The following is a 7,596-nucleotide window of genomic DNA, read 5'->3' as shown; positions in this document are numbered from 1 at the left end:
AGGAGCTATGAACATCTACCCCAAGATCTCTTTGTTCTGTAACTCTCCCCAACGCCCTACCATTAACTGAGTCCTGCCCTGGTTCAATCTATCAAAATGCATCGCCTTGCATTTATCTAAATTAAACTCTATCTGCCATTCGTCAGCCCACTGGCCCAGTTGATCAAGATCCCGTTGCAACTGGAGTTATCCTCTCAGTAGCTGCTCAATGAAGGGAAGTCCGTCCTTTAGGAATTTTGATTTTCTTCCCAAACGAGTTTCACTGGAACCAGCAACACACCGGAGACCGTCCTGCCACATTTTTAAAGGACATTTTTAGCAGCTACTACGTTTGGTCTCGCCAGCAGCTCCCTGCCACTCTGGATTTTCCTGATGATTCGTGAAAGGTGCAGTATTTGTGTCAATTGTTTGTGAAGCCAGTTATTAATTTGTGCCGAGCGCCGTTGATGGATTGAAACCAGATGAAAGAGAGGAATGGGCACAGCTCAAATCGAGGTGACTGCTCCGCTATATAAGAACACAAGAACATAAGAACAGGGAGCAGGTGAAGGCCATCTGGCCCCTCGAGCCTGATCGTTTTGTGGACTCAGCTTCACTTACCCGCCCGCTCAACATAACCCTTAATTGGTTTAATGTTCAACAATTTATCTATCCTTGCCTGAAACACATTCAATGAGGTCGCCTCAACTGCTTCAGTGGGCATGGAGTTCCACAGATTCACGACCCTTTGTGTGAAGAAGCCCCCCCTCAACTCAGTCCTAAATCTGCTTCCCCTGATTTTGAGGCTATGCCCCCTAGTTCTAGTTTCACCCGCCAGTGGAAACAATTTCCCTGCTTCTATCTTAACTATTCCCTTCAGAATCTTATATGTTTCTACATGACTTCCCCTCATTCTTCTGAATTCCAATGAGTGTAGCCCCAGTCTACTCACTCTCTCCTCATAAGCCAACCCTCTTAACTCTGGAATCAACCTAGTGAATCTCATCTGCACCCCCTCCAGTGCCAGTATATCCTTTCTCAGGTAAGGAGACCAAAACTGTACACAGCACTCCAGGTGTGGCCTCACCAGCACCTTATACAGCTGCAACATAACCTCGCTGCTTTTAAAATCCATCCCTCCAGCAATGAAGACAAAATTCAATTTGCCTTCTTAATTACCTGCTGCACCTGTAAACCAACTCCTTGAGTTTCCTGCACAAGGACACTCAGGTTCCTCTTCACAGCAGCATGCTGCAATTTTTTACCATTTCAGTAACAGTCCATTTTGCCGTTATTCCTACCAAAATTGATGACCTCACATTCACCAACAATGTACTCCATCTGCCAGACCCTCGCCCACTCACTTATCCCTTTGCAGACTTTCAGCGTTCTCTGCACACTTTGCTCTGCCACCCATCTTATGTCATCTGCGAACTTTGACACACTACACGTGGTCACCAACTCCAAAACATCTCTGTAAATCATAAACAATTGCGGTCCCAACAATGATCCCTGAGGCACACCACTGGTCACTGATCGTCAACTAGAAAACCATCAATTTACCCACACTCTTTGCTTTTTGTTACTTAACCAATCCTCTATCCATGCTAATACATTACCCTTAACACCGTGCACCTTTATCTTATGTAGCAGTCTTTGGTGTGGCACCTTGTCAAATGCCTTCTGGAAATACAGATACACCACATGCACAGGTTCCCCATTGTCCACTGCACATGTAATGTTCTCAAAGAATTCCACCAAATAAGTAAAACATGTCCCTCCCTTAATGAACCCAAGGTGTGACTTACCAATGGGACAATTTATATCCAGATGTCTCGCGATTTCTTCCTTGATGATAGATTCAAGCATTTTCCCTACTACAGAAGTTAAGCTAACCGGCGTATAGTTACCTGCCTTTTGTCTACCTACTTTTTTAAACAGTGGCATCAGATTTGCTGTTTTCCAATCTGCGGGAACCATACCGGAGACCAGCGAATTTTGGTACATTACCACTAGTGCATTTGCTATTTCTCCCGTCATCCCTTTTAGTACCCGAGGATGCAGTCCATCAGGACCAGGAGATTTGTCTACCTTTAGCCCCATTAACTTGCCCAACACTACCTCTTTCGTGATAATAATAGTTTCTAGGTTCTCACCTGCCATCGCCATCCTGTCATCAATTTTTGGCATGTTATTTGTGTCTTCTACTGTGAAGACCGACACAAAATACCCGTTCAATGCCGCAGCCAATTTCTCATTTCCAGTTATGACATCCCCCTTCTCATCCTGTAAAGGACCAATGTTTACTTTAGCCACTCTTCTTCGTTTTATGCATTTGTAGAAACGTTTGCTATCGGCTTTCATATTCTGAGCTAACTTACTCTCATAATCCATCTTACTTTTCTTTATAGCTTTTTTCGTGGCTTTTTGCGGACCTTTAAAGATTCCTCAATCCTCTCGGCTCCCACTAATCTTTGCCACTTTGTATGCATTTTCTTTCAATTTGATACCCTCCTTTATTTCCTGAGATATCCATGGCTGATTATCTCTTTTTTCCACAGCCCTTCCTTGTCACTGGTATATACTTTCGCTGAGCACTGTGAAAGATCGCTTTGAAAGTCCTCCACTATTCCTCAATTGTCCCACCATAACGTTTTTGCTCCCATTCTACCTTAGCCAGCTCCTCCCTCATCACTTTGTCGTCTCCTTTGTGTAAGCACAAGACACTGGTATTGGATTTTACCTTCTCACGCTCCATCTATATTTTAAATTCAACCATACTGTGATCGCTTCTTCCAAGAGGATCCCTAATTGCAAGATTATTAATTATTTCCGTCTGATTACACAGGGCCACATCCAGGATAGCTTGCTCCCTTGTTGGTTCCATTGCATACTGTTCAAGAAAGCTATCGCAGATACATTCTATGAACTCCTCCTCAAGGCTGTCTTGACCGACCTGGTTTGACCAATTGATGTGTAGATTAAAATCCCCCAGGATAATTGCTGTACCATTTTTACATTCATCAGTTATTTCTTTTTTTTATTTCTCACCCCACCATGATGTCATTATTTTGTGGCTTATGGACTATGCCTATCAGTGACTTTTTCTCCTTACTCTTTCTAATTTCCATCCAAATGGATTCAACCTTTTTTTTCAATAGAACCGATGTCATCTCTCAATACTGCCCTGATATCACCCTTAAATATCAGAGCTACACCACCTCCCTTACCATATGTGTATCGCTGTAGAGTGGCGAAAGTTTGATCAAATGTTATTGACAGCTTTACGGCAAGAACTGTTCAAATATGGACAACTTGTCGAAATGGGAGGCTGAAACTTTCCGAGATAGAAGAGTTAAAACTCCAGAGCCTGCAATGCAACTGGAGTGAGATGTCTTGTTCAAAACTGTCCCGCACTGTGATGGTTTCCATGCATTTGAGTAAAAATATAAGAGTGCATGATTAAGAATTTACCTGATCCTGTTTGAAACAGCATTTCCTTCATCAATTAATTATCCTCTCCGCTTGCACTTTAAGTGGCAAACACTGATATTCACCTCACTGAAGCAGCGAGTGACCTTCTTGTATCTGTCAGTATGGAGATGATGAGGTCGGGTCACTTTGGATTACTCACCCTGCATCATGATACCAGTAGAACATTCCCTGAGTTTTTGACCAATTTTCATTATTGTGTGTGAGCTTCAATCGTAAGGCCGACACTTATTTTCAACCCTCCCTGTCCTTGAGAAGGTTGTTGTAAACCACTCCTTAAACTGATAGTCCTGTGGCGAGGGAAGGGTGTGAGCATTGTTTGTGGGTTCTGGCGGGATGGATCTCTTTGATGCAACAATATTCGCTGCTCCCAGAGTGGTCTCACATGGGGGAGACTAAGCACAAATTAGGTGTCCACATTGTGGCAGACGTTTGCTCAGTCGGCAAGCATAACCGTGACCCTCCCGTTGCTGTCATTGCAAATCAGCACTTTGCTCCCACGTCCACATGACTGTTCTTCGGCTGTTGCAATGTCCCCGTGAAGCCCCACGCAAACTGGAAGAACAGCATCTCACCTTCCGATTCAGTAGGTTACATCCTTGTGAACTCAACATTGATATCAATACCTTCACACTGTGACATTTCTCTTCCACCTTTACCCCGTTTTCATTCTTTATTTGCCACAGCAGAATTCCAGCCCAGGTTTGACAGGAGGAGGATGTGGAATATTTCGACAGAATTTCCATCTCCAGGAACAGTGGTTCGCATTGGCACATGTCAGAGCGGGAGGATGGCAGCTTCTGTCTGTATCAGATTGTTAATGCAAGAAATGGATTTTGAGGTGGGATTAGTGGCATCAAGATTCTAATTTTTTCAGACAAATACAAGTACCTAGTTGGCCAGAAGTGACCATGTCGTGCACATAGTTATCACTGCAGATTCCAATAAAGCTCCAGTGACAGATCATCACCATCCATGCCCATGTAATCAGTACTGAGAAGGTGCTCCAGTTTACTTTAGTTTGACAATTGTTCTGTTGGAAATTAGTTTGAGTGGTAACAGCTTTCAGGTAAGAATGGAAAACTAAATCGCAGAATCACAGAATTGTTACCTTGCAGAAGGAGACCATTCGGTGCACCGACTCTCGAAATGAGCATTAGAACGTCGTGTCATTCCCCTGCCTTTCCCCGCAACCCCTGCATGTTGTTTCTCCTCAAATCAACATCTAATGCTCCTTTGAATGCCTCGATTGAAACAACCTCCAACATATTTCCAGGCAGTACATTCCAGACTGAACCCCTGGCTGTGTGAAAAAGTCCACAAATCGCATTTGTTTCTTTTCCAAACCACAGCTCAGTTGAGCTGATTTAACTCAAACCGGAAAGATCTCCAACAATTCACGGTTCTGACAAAAGGTGGTGAACACACTCTGTGAACTCCTTAAATCCTGCTGATTTTAACAATCTCTGACACCGCCTGTCAAGCGGCCTGAGTACATCAGTCCCATGCCTCATCATTCGTTTCTAGGATTTTGGAGTTGCTGATTCCAGACAGAAAGTTATCCAGACAAACAATCCTCTGGAACTGGTGCTCGCAGACTTTGGAAATGACACAAGCTAATATAATACATATATATGTTTCTTTTTATTGATATTATCCATAGTTGTAAAACCTCCGCATTTATTGTGAATACGTGTGAGGTTGTAAAGAAAAAATACGCCCACCCCCCGAGGACTGAGTTCGGCGGAGATTAGTCTTTCCAGTGAAGAGAGTTTGCTGTGTGGTACTTACAGCATCCCAAGCCCTTTCTCTTCCCTTCCGCGATGATGGACGGCGATAGTTACTCACAGGTTGGTGAAGAAACAAGCTGCTGACACCTGCTTTCTCTCACTGTAGATCTCATTCGGGATTGTAGCAAAACAGATGAACTTTTGGGATTAATTTAGAAACTAGAATATTCTGATTTTAATTTATCTATAGGATGTTGGACATTTCAAAAACTTTCCTTAAAACGCCGATTTTTCATTTGTAAACCGGACGCTGCTTTGGATTCCCTGGCATCATCCCCTCTCTTACAAACTCCCTTTCTCAGTGCTTACGCTTCTTAAAGTTCTCTCGTCTTGATTTCTCCCAATTGCCCAATTACTCTTTCTCCTTTCCCACTCCATTTCTGTTTTCCAAATTATTTTCTCTTTTCCGTTTGATAAAAAATCAATGTAATTGAGTCAGAGAGGTCTACATCACAGGAAATGCCCTTCGGCCCATCTCTTCTAGGCTGGTCAAAAACAACCACCCAACTATTCTGAACCCATTCGCCAGCACTTGGCTCACAGCTTTATAAGCAATGGCATTTCAAGGCTACATATCAATACTTCTTAAAAGTAGCGAGGTTTTGCGCCACCACCACAGCGAGTACTGAGTCCCAGCTCCTGCTATGTGCAATGGACTTTCCTCACGTCCGTTCCAATCCTCCTGTCCCTTACCTTAAATCCATTGCCCCAGATCATTTATCCACTCCACCAAGGGGAAAGGTTCCTTCCTGTCTAATCTGTCCATGTCACTCATAATTATTTACATCTCAACCATGCAACCCTCTGCTTCAACTGAAACAATACCATTCTACCAAATCTCACTCTCTCATGACGAATACTCCTCAGACAACGCAACACCTGGGTAAATTTCCTTTAAACCCTTTCCAATGCTATCACACCCATCAATAATGTGAATTCCAGAACTGCATACAATACTCTAGCTATGGCCTCGCCAAGGTTTTATACAGTTCCAGTATAACAATCTTGCTCTTAAACTCTGTGCATCGGCTAAAAAATAAAAAGCTACCACATGCCGTTTTATTCACATCATCAACCTGCCCTGCTACCTTAAATGACCTCTGTACATGCACACCGAGGACCCTCTGATCCTTGGTAGTCACTGCCTTTCATTATCTGTTTCCTTGCCTTGTTTGTCCTGCCCAAGTTCGTCACCTGAGATGTCGTGGAGCCCATCCGATGCACCTGTTGCGACTTGGAGTGTGCTGCCATCATTATTATAAGCAGAGACGCCTCAAAAAGACGAGCAAAGTCCACATGCAACCACACACATGCCAGGCACCTCCCTTGGATTTAGGGACGCTTGAGGTGGCAGCTTTTGATTTTGCTGCCAGAAGTCTGCGATTTCAGAATCAACACTGGGCCACCAGGCGAATCTCCGCCAGCATTTTCATTTTTATACTCCCGGGCGGCCATTAAGTTGTTCCATTAATATTTGGCTTTGATCTCGGGTTACAAGATTTTCCTGGGACCCCCAACGAATGATCCCATTCTCAACACTAAGCTTGGCTTCCTTAATGAGCTCGGGTTTCATTTCTTCGGAGGTTCCAAGCTGGAATTCAGTGTGTAATATTGCGTGCCTTATTTTGGATAAGGCTGGGTGCTTTTGAGTCGGGGCTTTAATCTGCTTTGCTGACACTAGCAAGGTCTCCAAAAGGTTCAGTGTCATCACAACATCTTCGAGTGTTGCTAAAGGAGTCAGGCGTGTGACTCGAACTGTCCACATTCGCTGCCCTGATTTTCCATGGAGGTATTCCAGAATCTGTTCATAGTCAGTCAATATCAATGTGCAGCATTGTATCCGAGTGGTGGTGATTGGGGGATTTGCTTTGCCCTCTTTGATGAAGCGCAGTATGGGATGGGCAACTATTTAAAAAATCAATAACAGTAGATGTATTGCTGAAACTTATCCACACCAAATGTGGCCGCCAAACCTCCCTTCTGAATTTGAAAGTGTCATCGCTCTGCATCCTGAAGGATCTGGGAGGTATACATGACGGGATTCTCCATCCCGTCTTGCCAGCAATGTGATAGCACTGCACGCACCCCGGACGAGGAAGAATCACGAGTTAAAATAAGGTCTTTCTCAGAGTCGGAATGAGCCATTGCATTAGTGAGAGTAATTGACGATTTACTATGGAAATATCCTCTTTCTGCGTCACTCCCTAGGAAAATCGGAAGCATTTGCATACTAGTGTATATAAGGGGGCAGCATGGAAGCTACATTCAGAATAAATTTTCTGTTATAACAAATTAACTCCATAAGGATTTTAACTCTGTGGCGTTCCTTGGGGTT

Source organism: Mustelus asterias, unplaced genomic scaffold, assembly GCF_964213995.1.
Source record: "Mustelus asterias unplaced genomic scaffold, sMusAst1.hap1.1 HAP1_SCAFFOLD_388, whole genome shotgun sequence".
NCBI lineage: Eukaryota > Metazoa > Chordata > Chondrichthyes > Carcharhiniformes > Triakidae > Mustelus > Mustelus asterias.
The sequence above is the reverse complement of the archived record's forward strand: the minus strand, read 5'-3'. Positions refer to the sequence as shown.